Source organism: Lolium rigidum, chromosome 2 (genome assembly GCF_022539505.1).
Source record: "Lolium rigidum isolate FL_2022 chromosome 2, APGP_CSIRO_Lrig_0.1, whole genome shotgun sequence".
Taxonomy (NCBI): Eukaryota; Viridiplantae; Streptophyta; class Magnoliopsida; order Poales; family Poaceae; genus Lolium; species Lolium rigidum.
The window spans coordinates 34,969,595-34,982,184 of NC_061509.1; positions in this window are offsets into that span (position 1 = coordinate 34,969,595).

The following is a 12,590-nucleotide window of genomic DNA, read 5'->3' on the forward strand; positions in this document are numbered from 1 at the left end:
TGGAGTAATGGGTTTGAAACCATACACCACCTCAAAGGGACACAGCTCTGTGGTAGAATGTACCGCCCTGTTGTAAGCAAACTCCACATGCGGCAAACAATCTTCCCACTCCTTCAAGTTCTTCTTGATCATGGATCTCAATAGTTGTGACAATGTTCTATTCACCGCCTCAGTTTGACCATCAGTTTGGGGATGACAAGTAGTGCTGAAAAGCAGCTTCGTCCCCAGCCTTTATCCAAAGCGTCTTCCGTAAGTAGCTCATGAACTTCACGTCACGATCAGAAACAATAGTCTTCGGGAGTCCATGTAGACGTACAATCTCCCTGAAAAACAGGTTAGCAATATGCGATGCATCGTCGCTCTTGTGGCAGGCAATAAAGTGTGACATCTTAGAAAATCTATCCACTATCACAAATATAGAATCATGGCCTCTCTTGGTACGCGGCAAACCCAGCAAAAAATCCATACTAATATCCTCCCAAGGTGTAGCAGGTGCCGGTAAAGGAGTGTACAAACCGTGAGGCTTCAGCTTGGATTTGGACTTGTTGCAAGTAATGCATCTCTTAACATACATGTCCACATCCCGCCTCATCTTTGGCCAATAAAAGTGGTCAGCTAGCATGAGTAGCGTCTTCTCACGCCCAAAGTGACCCATCAAGCATCCAGCATGTGATTCATGCAATAAGAGCAAACGCACAGACGATTCTGGAACACATAGTTTGTTAGCTCTAAACAAGAACCCATCATGTATGTGATATTTCTCCCATGCTTTACCAATAGCACACAAGCGATATGGTTCAGCAAAATCATGATTAGTAGCATACAAATCACATAGTGTCTCTAATCCAGGAATTTTAACATCAAGTTGAGTTAATAGCATGTTCTTCCTAGATAGAGCATCAGCAACAATATTATGTTTTCCCTTCTTATGCTTAATAATGTATGGAAAAGACTCAATGAACTCAACCCACTTAGCAAGACGCCTATGCAAGTTAGATTGAGCTTTCGGATATTTTAAAGCTTCATGATCGAATGTATGATAAATTCTTTTGGCCACAAATAATGTTGCCAAACCTCAAGAACTCTAATTAAAGCATACAATTCTTTATCATATATAGGATAGTTCAACTTAGCACCAGAAAGTTTCTCAGAAAAATATGCAATTGGGCGACCCTCTTGCATCAACACACCACCAATTCCAATACCACTAGCATCACATTCAATTTCAAATTGCTTATTGAAATCAAGAAGTTCAAGCAACGGTGTAGAAGTCAACAATCTTTTCAATTCATCAAAAGCATGATCTTGCACTGCGCCCCACTCAAATGTAACACCCTTTTTAGTCAATTCATTCAAAGGTGCAGCAATAGTACTAAAATTGGGCACAAATCTTCTATAAAACCCAGCTAGACCATGGAAACTTCGTACTTGACTCACATTCATGGGAGTAGGCCAATTTTGAATTGCTTCAATTTTAGATGAATCTACCTCTACTCCATGCTTAGAGACAACATATCCAAAAATATGACCTTATCTTTGCAAAATGTGCACTTCTCAAGATTACCATAAAGTTGATTATCACGCAACACTTGCAAAACATGTCGAATATGCATAGTATGTTCAGATTCATTGCGGCTGTAGATTAATATGTCATCAAAGTACACAACCACAAACTTGCCAATAAAATCACGCAAAACATGGTTTATCAGTCTCATGAAAGTGCTAGGTGCATTAGTTAAACCAAAAGGCATTACTAACCACTTATATAAACCAAATTTTGTTTTAAAGGCTGTTTTCCATTCATCCCCCTCTTTCATCCTAATTTGATGATAACCACTACGCAAATCAATCTTAGAGAAAACAGCAGCACCACTCAATTCATCTAGCATATCCTCTAAACGGGGAATAGGATGACGATATCGAATAGTAATGTTGTTTATCGCTCTACAATCTACACACATGCGCCATGTACCATCTTTCTTAGGAACTAGAATAACAGGAACAACACAAGGACTAAGGCTTATGCGGATATAACCTTTGTCGAGTAGCGCTTGTACTTGCTTCTGTATCTCCTTCGTCTCTTCGGGGTTCGTCCTATATGGTGCCCTATTGGGCAGCGAAGCTCCGGGGATCAAGTCAATTTGATGCTCAATACCACGCAACGGTGGCAATCTTGCTGGCACCTCCTCCGGAAATACATCGCTGAATTCCTGCAAAACACTAGAAACACCAAGAGAAATAGGGGTCATGTCATTAGAAACCAAAACCTCACCCTTCTACATGAGCACAATAGGCATGGCTGTAGGATCCTCACTAAATTCTCTCATGTCCTCTTTGGTGGCTAATAAGACTAAGGAATTCACTCTCTCACTTTTCGTTATATCACTCACGGTATTACAATTCTCTCGCCTATCTACCGGAGCATCCTCCAAGTTTACTTCAACTTTCTGACGAGATTCATTGACAATTTGCTATGGTGACATAGGCTGCAAGTTGATTTTCTTGCCCTTGAACTCCAAGTGATATGTATTGGCATGGCCATTGTGTTGCACAGAACGGTCATAGAGCCATGGCCCACCCAATAGTAGGTGACACACCGTCATAGGAACCACATCAAAATCAATGAAATCCTTATACAGTCCAATCTCAAAATCAACACGCACCATGTGGTTTACCTTCATCTCACCATTGTCGCTCAACCACTGAATATAGTATGGATGCGGGTGCGGTAGATACTTCAATTTCAGCTTGGCACACAACTCCTTGCTTGCTAGATTGCGACAACTCCCGCCATCAATAATGACCTTGCAAGCTTTATCAGGACCAACTAGTGCCTTGGTTTGAAACAAATTGCAGCGCTGAGTAGATGCACTTGGCAACACATTAAGAGCACGCTGAGACACAACAATAGTGCGAGCTTCAGACGGATAAGCATCTACACCATCACTGTCATAGTCATCATCTTCTGGAGCATATGGATCAGCATCATCTCCAGTCTCATACTCATTGTCCTCATTGATAAACATGACCTTACGGTTAGGACAATCTCTCTTGAAGTGACCCTTGCCACCACATGTATGACAAGCCATATCACGGTTGCGTGTAGTAGACATGCTAGAACCACTTGTACTTGCAGCAGGTTCAGACTTCTTTGTGTTGGACACATTGGAAACCGGCTTGCTAGACGAAGTAGGGAACGGTGCGGAGCGCGAAGATGGCATCGGCGCCGAAGATGGAGGCGCCCTAGGCGTGTAGCGCCTAGCTCCCATAGCACGACCTTTGATTTGCGCTTCTTCAGCCAACTGTGCTTCAACTTCTCTTGCATGATGTAGCAACTCATTCATAGTGGTGTAATTGTGATGACGAACAATGCCTTTGATATCATACTTCAAACCATGTAGAAAACGCTGCATTGTCATCTGAAGTGACTCACGGACACGGCCACGCTGCATAAGCATCTCCATCTCCATGAAATAAGTATCAACATCCTTCACACCTTGTCTCAAGAGGGTCAACTTATCAAATATAGACCGCAAATAATTAGTGGGAACGAAACGAGCTTGCATAATGGCCTTCATCTCGCGCCATGTAAGAATTCGCAACTCGTTGTCTTCTTGACGAGCACGTGTAACTCCATCCCACCAACGCAATGCATAGCCATCAAATTCTGAGGAAGCAAGCTTAACCTTCCTGTCTTCAGTATAGTCATGTAGGCGCCATAACTTCTCAATTTTCAGCTGCCAAGTGAGGTATTCTTCAACATCAGCACCTCCTTCAAACTTGGGTATGGAGAACTTTGGCTTACCCAAACCATCATCTTGTTGTTGTGGAGGGACACGGCGAGCTCTGAGTTCAACAAAGCCACGACCACGGTTACCACGCCCTGCACCACGACCAACACCAGGTGCTTCATCTTGAAGCTCAACATCTTCATCTTCTTGTTGCTGTTGTTGGGTCAGATTGTCAACAGCTAGAGTCAAAGCTTGAATACTGCGCTGAATATCCGTCATTTGATCTTGCATTTTATTGACGGTCTCATTAGTAATATCCAGCTTCTGGGTGACCTCCTGAACGGTCCCCTTAAGTTCTTCGTCCTGTGTGCGGAATTCATGTCGCATCTCATTACGAAGAGCTTCATACTCCCACCATGTCATCACATCAGCTGCATCCTTGTTGTTCTGGTTAACAATTTTAGCATCACTAGAAGACATGGTTAGTAGGTTAGTGCACTAAAACAAAAATCTGTGGTGGTACTCTCACAACTCACTCAAAACTGATAAGAAAAGGAAATCTTACCGCTCCAAAGTGAATTAGTGTTGCTTACCAACTTGGATTGACAGACTAGTGCACGGATGTAGCGAAGCGAATATCAAGGGTATAAGAACAAATCACACGACAAAGCAGGATATATGTGGGGCTGTAGGTGGGCTACCTATTTGCACCAATAACAAGCTCTAGCGCTGACCGTAGACAACCAATGATACTCACTCAAGGCGATAAATGTGGCAATGCAACTATATGGAAGAATAGGTTGCAATGCACTAGAGAGACACTAGCAAAGCTCAACGAAACAGGCACAAGATTGCTCAACTACAGGTGTAGAAAAGTAAACTAGGCCTTCACTTGATCTTACTAGCACTGCACCTTTTCTCTTCACTCTTTTCTCTTTTTTTTTGATTCACTTTTTCTTTTTCTCTATTTTCCACGGTTACTGTAGCACTCTCGGATCCGCTAGACAACCCAGTGGGATCTACCGACTCAAGAGGAGTTGGAGTCACCTCGACTCATGGGGTCGGAGGTGACACCAGAGCAGCTGGCTGAAGAGACTCGAGAGCCGTTCGCACCTAGTCGACAGGTGCCTCTAAGTCGGCCCTCTTCCTGCTGGAGGAGAAGGCGCAGGTCCACCTGGCGCAAAAGGGGGACGCCAACGAGGGCTTCTGATATGGGGTGGCCCGATCTTCTCAGTAAGCAACAGTGGTGATGATGACCACGCGATGAACACAGTGGCGATGTATGATCATGAAGTGGATGATAACTTGTATGACGCAACGAAGTCTCTCGATTGGTCCCTGTCACCAATGCAATAGCTCTCAACCCTGCAAGATATTCGCCACTCCACACACTTGCGCACGTAGCCGCCGACCACGAAGCGGTAAGTTGCAACCGTCAAATTCCCAATGGAACAGCAGATCACACAAGACTTTAAGGGGTAAACACCAAATCAATGCAATATGGTGTAGAGATTCAATAGAGTTGCAAAGCAATCAACTATGAACTAGGGTTTATCTTAAACGTGGTCAAAACCTAATTTGGGGGAGTCCTGGGCACTTATATAGGGGTTCAGGACAACCAGGGGTCGAAAAGTTACATAGAAAACTGACCCAGATTGGATCTGGTCGAGACAGACTCGGACTCGGCCTGTCAGGGGGCCGGTCGACCGGGTCTGGGAGCGGGCAGGCCGGTTTCAACCGGGCCTGGCACCGGGTGTGGTGATAGGGCTAGGGGTCCAGGACCCCTGGATGTTGCCCGGTGTGCACCGGCTGAGGATCCGGTCGGCGCCGGGCTGACCCGGCGTGGCACCCGGTTGGACCGGGCCTGGGACCGGTTGCGCCGGCATGGCGGCCGGTCAGACCGAGCCTGGCGCCGGTCTGGACTTCGTCTTCTTCCCTCGCGCATGCCTCCCTCTCCTCCCTCGCGCGACCATGGGATGTCTTCATGTCCAGCTTCATGTCCAGCTCCATGTCCAGCTTCACGTTCAACTGCTCCTCTCCTCCTCGTGCGATGCTTGCTCCTTCTTCATACCTGATCATACATAAGTAATAAGACTTAGGCAGTATAAAGTTCTCATCGATCAAAGTATCACTTAGGAACAAGTTCACATGTTGCTTGAGTAGCTTCGCACGAGCCCTTATAATAGGTCCAATCCCGACTTCATTGGACTTGAGCTTCACAGCAGCATCGTCTTCATCTTGCAATGACAGAGGTAGTAGTGTAGTAGTAGGGATGTCCTCATCAGCTTCTGGTACCTCGACTTGGGCGTGACCAATCACATGACTGGTGATCACTCCACGTTCACAGAGATCGACACGAGTGTCACCGGATCTGTCAAATTAGGAGATGGCTCCATAGTCCACATCTGCGGGCAAGGGATGGCGTTGTTTGTCTGCAAGTCGAGCGAGCACCGGGCCATCAATGGGGTATACTACATACCCCGGCTGAACATGCCCATCATCAACCTAGGCTAGTTCGACGAGAATGGCTGCCAGGTGCTGATCGAGGTTGGACTCCTCTGTGTGTGGGACCGGTAGCAGAAGCTACTGGTGAGGTCAAGCATGAGGCTAACCTGATGTAAAAGTCGGTAGTGCAACCCGCCCAGCCGGTGTGTTTAGTGATAGACACTGGTGTCGACTCAGCCTGGACTTGGCATGCCCGGTTTGGGCACCTCTACTTCGACAGCTTGCGCCGACTGGCGAAAGGCGGCATGGTGCGTGGCCTCCTCTGGTGGAGCACGTACGCCTGCCTAGCAGGAAAGCAGCAGCGAGCCTAGTTCGCACAGCAGGAAAGGTACCGGGCAAAGGACCAACTCAACCTGGTCCATGGCGATCTCTACGGGCCGATCAAGCCGGCTGCCCCAAGTGGAAAAAGGTACTTCCATGTGGCTCACCCTTCTCGCGATGAAGGACGAGGCCGCAGCCGCCATCATCCAACTCCAGGCGGGAGCCAAGTCGTAGTCCAGCTGCAAGCTCACAAGCTGAGGACGAATCGTGGAGGTGAGTTAACCTCCGGATCCTTCACAACGTACTGCACGGAGCTCGGAGTGGAGCATCACCTGACGGCTCCATACTCCCCGTAGCAAAACTATGTCGTCGAGCAACACAACCATATGATTGTGGGCATGGCCCGCAGTCTCCTGAAGGCCAAGAAAGTCCTCGCTGATTTCTCGGGTGAGGCAGTGTCGATGGCCATGTTGATCTTGAACAGGTCGCCAACTAAAAGCGTGGATGGCAAGACGTCGTTCGAGGCCTGGCATGGCCACAAGCTAGATGTGCACTTTATGCCAGAGAGACGCGACCTGGGTTGAAGAAGCTCGACGATCATAGCAGGCCGATGATCTTCGTAGGCTACGAGACTGGCATAAAGGGTTATCGGTCCTTCGACCTGGCAACAAGCCGAGTCCACATCACCCGCGACGTTGTGTTCGACAAAAGCGCGCGCTAGGACTGGAACTCACCGGAGGCGTTGGTGAACACCTTCGGAGCCACCTCGTTCATTGTCGAGCACATGGTGCTCGAGCCGCAGCCAACTCCAGGAGACGCGAGTGCGGATCCTGGATCCGACTCGCTGTCATCGCCGACTCCCACCTAGCCGACTCCAGAAGTCAGGAGTGAGTCTCCTCCATCCAGCTCCCCGTTGACACCAGGGTATCCGACAGCGGAGTCCCCAACTCCGGCTTCCACTGGCGTAGAGTTCGTCATGCCACCGTAAAGGTACGCAAGTACGCTTGATGGAAAAGATGACTCCGAGCTCGAGCACCGGTTCCGCATGGTGCGGAACATACTCGACGCTGGTCTGGCTTTGGAGCTGGATGTGGAACTCCACTTCCTTGCCACTGAAGAGCCCGACTCATTAGTGAGGCCACGTCGGACGCCAGCTGGAGGCATGCGATGGAATAAGAGATGGAGGCCATTGAGGAGAACTCGACTTGGCGCGTCACCACCTTACCACCTAGCCACCGCGCGATCGGCCTAAAGTGGGTGTACAAGGGAAAGAAGGACGCGCACGGTGCAGTCCTTAAGCACAAGGCTCGCCTAGTGGCAAAGGGCTACATGCAGCAACACGGGATCGACTACGACAAAGTCTTCTCTCCCGTGGGCCAACTCGAGTCAGTCTGGCTTCTGGTAGCACTGGCTGCAAGTGCGGGGTGGGACGCCCATCACATGGATATCATGTCGGCCTTCCTAAACGACGAGTTGGAGGAAGAGGTGTACATGCAGCAGCTAATCGACTTCACTGCAGCAGGGAAGGAGCGTATGGCACCGACTCGACAAGGTGCTCTACGGCCTCAAGTAGGCACCAAGGGCATGGAAAACCAAGCTCGACGCATGCCTCGTCAAGCTCGGCTTCATGCAATGCAGGTCGGAGCACGACATGTACGCACGAGGTGCGATGCCAACTCGGCTCATAGTCGGAGACTACGTCGATGACTTGGTGATCATGGGCTCCAACTCCTGCGACATCATCAACTTCAAGCTGGAGATGAAGGGCCTGTTCTAGATGTCCAACCTCGGGCTGCTGAGTTACTACCTCGGCATCAAGGTCCGATAAGGGCCAGACGGGATCGACATCTCGCAGTCAGCCTATGCCTAGAAGCTGCTGGAGATCCCAAAAATGGGTGGGTCCAAACCTTGCCACGTGCCCATGGAGCCGCGCTTCAAGCTATCCAAGTGCAGCACAGCGCCCGCGATGAATGCGAACGAGTACCGCAGCATCATCGGAAGCCTTCGGTACTTTGTGCACACCAGACCGGATCTAATTTTCACAGTCGGATTCGTGTCGCGCTTCATGGAGGCTCCAATACAGGAGCACCTCGCGGCCGTGAAGCGCAACCTACGCTACATCACTGGGTCCACGCGACATGGATGTAGGTACGGCAGAGGCTTAGATGCACCACGCCTAGTCGGCTATAGCGAGAATGACTTGGGTGGGGACGTTGACTCACGCAAGAGTATGTCCGGCACGATGTTCTTTCTGGGGAGCAGCCCAGTGACTTGGCAGTCCCAGAAGCAGAAGATCGTGGCTCTCTGAGCTGCAAGTCCGAGTATGTGGCTGCTGCCACGGCTGCTTGCTAGGGGATCTGGCTGGCTCGGTTGATGTCCGAGTTCAGCAATGGTGAAGCATAGCAGGTGATGCTCAAGGTCAACAACAAGTCGGCCATCACACTCGCCAAGAATCCCGTCTTCCATGAGAGATCGAAGCACATCAAGTTGAAGTACCACTTCATTTGCGACAGTGTGGAGGCGAAGAAGGACATAGCTAGAGTTTGTGTGAACCGAACATCAGCTTGCTGTAAGCCCCATGAGTAAGGGCTCAAGAAAACGCGCATGCCATGATGACTTTTTGCGTATGAGGTTACTACAAGGGACCGTGAGGTCGCCATGTAGTCCGGAGTACCGGCAGGCCAAGACGAATCTCGACACGCTCATGCGCAACTAGACATCATGGGGCTCACGATTGGCCCTAGACCTGAGTGCTTCACCTTCTTGTGCACTTCACAACATACACGCACTGTGCACATGATACAAGGGTGGTAATACAGAGTTACGTATCACAGCATAAACAACTATGACACAAAAGATGGAAATAAGATATAGCAAAGGCTCAATAGGGCAAGGTACAAATGACACTCAATGGACACATGTCCAACAACACATCATTACGTCAGCGGAAGCAAATAGTCTGGGTACAGACAAGATCCAAATTGGACTAAGAGTCCAGAAGATAAAGCAGACGGGTCCATAACCAACAAGTCACAGGCTGCTGCCTAGGAATGCACTCGCTACTCGACGAAGTCGGCGTCTGTGAACTCAACAAAGTATCCTCCTGACAACTGTGAACTCAACAAAGTATCCTCCTGACCAACCCGGCCATGACGCAATGCAGGATGAGGGGGTACGCCGTGGCCGGAAGACCACTGAGACATGCGGTGGCCGACCACATCTCGGTGGCACCCCACTCATTGGTTGCGGCAGCGCCGATTGATCGAGCTTTCTGGAGGCTCCTAGCATCGGCAATCCATGACGCCGCCAGAGCGGGTCGGGGGGCCGGTGGCAGCGGAACTCTGAGCAACGCGGAGGAAGATCCCTCGGTCGCCATCGATGCGGATCCACAAAAGTGGCGGCGGATGGTGTGAAGGCGGCAATGTCCGGGAAGCTGAGCAAGCAGGGATGAGTTTGCTGGTGGCAAGTGACAAGGTATTAACTTGTCAATGCCTACAGATTGTAGACTAGGGTTTTAGCGGAAGTAGAGGGCAAGTAGATCTCGAGGGTTTCAGCCGGAAAAGGTACTCGACTGCTAGAAAAACTAGGGTTATGTTGACAATGAATCGATCCTCTCTTTGTCCCTCGACTCCCCCTTATATAGGATGCGGAGTCGAGGGCTTCGTGATGTACAAGTTACAAAGTCCGGGAGACTCTCTGAGTTCGACCCGTAGTAGTTACAAGTCATTATTTCTAATACAACTCTATGTTTCCAAACTGCTTCACAACTGGGCTTCCGGGCTTCATAAACTTCGGGTCGTGGGCCTTCAACAAACCCCGGGTACCTTCTTCGGCAAGCCCATTGGGGATGCCTATGTCAGTAGCCCCCGAGATTTTTCTTGAATCGAAGAATCAGGGAAAATCTCCGTCTTTATAATAACACATAATTTTTCCGAATCATTTTATAACAGCCATATGTTGTACAGGGATAATGGTAGTTGGGGCTGGTTCATCTGACGGATCAGGTACCAGTTAACTGCTCTAGTGGCAATCCGCAAAAACCTACTTCAAGATCAAGTCCCCGGACATGATCTCGGGAAATTGGTGTAAGTTCGACATGCGCCGCTTAAGGTCTTACCATATGCCGAACCCCAGTTTATGTTTTATCGGGTACCTAATGCGTCCGTTAGGATTTTTCTTCGTATCTGTTGATACGGAAAAAGTAGCAAAGCACCGTCAGAGGCGGTGCCACGCCGCACAGGACAGATCCTGGGGACTTACCTTCACAAAGTTTTGCGGCATTCAGAGATTAATTCGCAACTGAAGCGCTCTGAGAATATATTGTCGAGTGCCTTTTTCGGCTGCTGGAATAGCACATTTATTCGAGTCAACGGATGACTTGTGTATCGTTATCTTGTCCTCCCGATGGGAGTATATGAAGAGTTATTTTGATAACTCGAAATATGCTCGCCAAGATTTCTTGAATTTCATCGGGCACGCGAACAGCGTTCCCGATGGGAGTAGCCCCCGAGGCTACAGCCAAGTGCTTGCACTTGGTTGTAGGCTCACCTTTTTAACACCTTTGTCGCTATATTGTCATTTCTTCTGCTCGTCTTATCTTTATCGGGTGCGCGACCAGCGCTCCCGATGGGAGTAGCCCCCGAGGCTACAGCCAAGTGCTTGTACTTGGTTGTAGGCTCACCTTTGCAGTATCGCAATTGCTATATTATCGACTTTTTCCAGTGCTTCCATCTTTATCGGGTGCGCGACCAGCGCTCCCGATGGGCGTAGCCCCCGAGCATATGAACAAATGCTTGTATTTGATCATAGGCTCTCGCCTTTTCTTTCTTTCCATACTCGAGGTTTCCTTCTTTCAAAAGTAGCACCCGAGCATTTGATCAAAAACTTGTATTTGATCAAAAGCTCACGAAGTTATCATCAATCCATCTCTGTCGCCAATCTTTAGAACAACACAGTCAAAATTTCTCTCTTTTAAAGTGACATCAGTGCTGACGATAGCCACGATCCCTGTATCGGGAGAACGCGAGTTCTGTCCTATCACTGACTGGTGGACCCAAAATCTGCGGCAGTTTGACACGTTACGCAAGTGGGGGCACACGTCCTCCACTTTTTCTGGCACGCGCGCTGTGGCGCCTGTTCCGTTCCATCTCAGTAAAAATACGTTTTTACCCTTGTGAGCCACGTGTAGAACATCTAGTCCATTACTGTTGTATCCAATGGTGCGTCGATTCGCAAGCGTTCTATAAAGGATCGTCTTCCTCCTTCGTTCTCCCCTTCGCTGCGCCGCATCTCTGCCCTCTCTCCAGAAATCCTCCACTACGAAAAATCTCCTGAGCTCAACCACACTCCCACTCTCGCCTACGCCATTGTTGATGCCACCGCGGTTGAAGCTCACCAAGCACACCTCCCCCGAAGCTAACATGGCATCGCAAGATCTGGTAGCTGCGGAGTGGGAGAGGTCCAAGATCTCCAACCAAGACATCAACTTGATGAAGAAGCTGGGCCTGACGAAGAAGAAGGACGCGCTGATCTTCCCCAGCGAGGAGAGCTTTCCATCGCCTCCTATCCAATACCGGGTCAGTTTCATCGACCACCTCATCCGCGGTCTTTCTTCTCCAATCCACGAATTCCTTCGTGGATTGCTCTTTGTTTATGGGCTACAGCTGCACCAGCTGACTCCCAATTCCATTCTCCACATCTCCATCTTTATCACCCTCTGCGAGTGCTTTCTCAGGACCCAACCAAATTGGGCCCTGTGGAAACGCATTTTCTACCTTCGCCGCAACGGCTCCCACAACGTCGCCTACAACATAGGTGGTGTTGTTATCTGTGTCCGCCCTGACGTCGAGTATTTTGACGTCAAATTCCCCGACTCCGTCCAAGGGTGGCGTAGGAGATGGCTATATGTCCGCGAGGAGTGCCCCGACTCGCTGGAGTACAACATCGCCCCCTTCGACGGTAGCGCAAAAATCCTTCGCCGCCGATCCTGGGATGCAGAGGCCACCGAAGAAGAGAAAACGGCGACAGAGGCGCTGATGAAGCGAATCCATGAGCTGCAGAATACCCGAGGCAAAGAATTGTTGGGTATCCAAA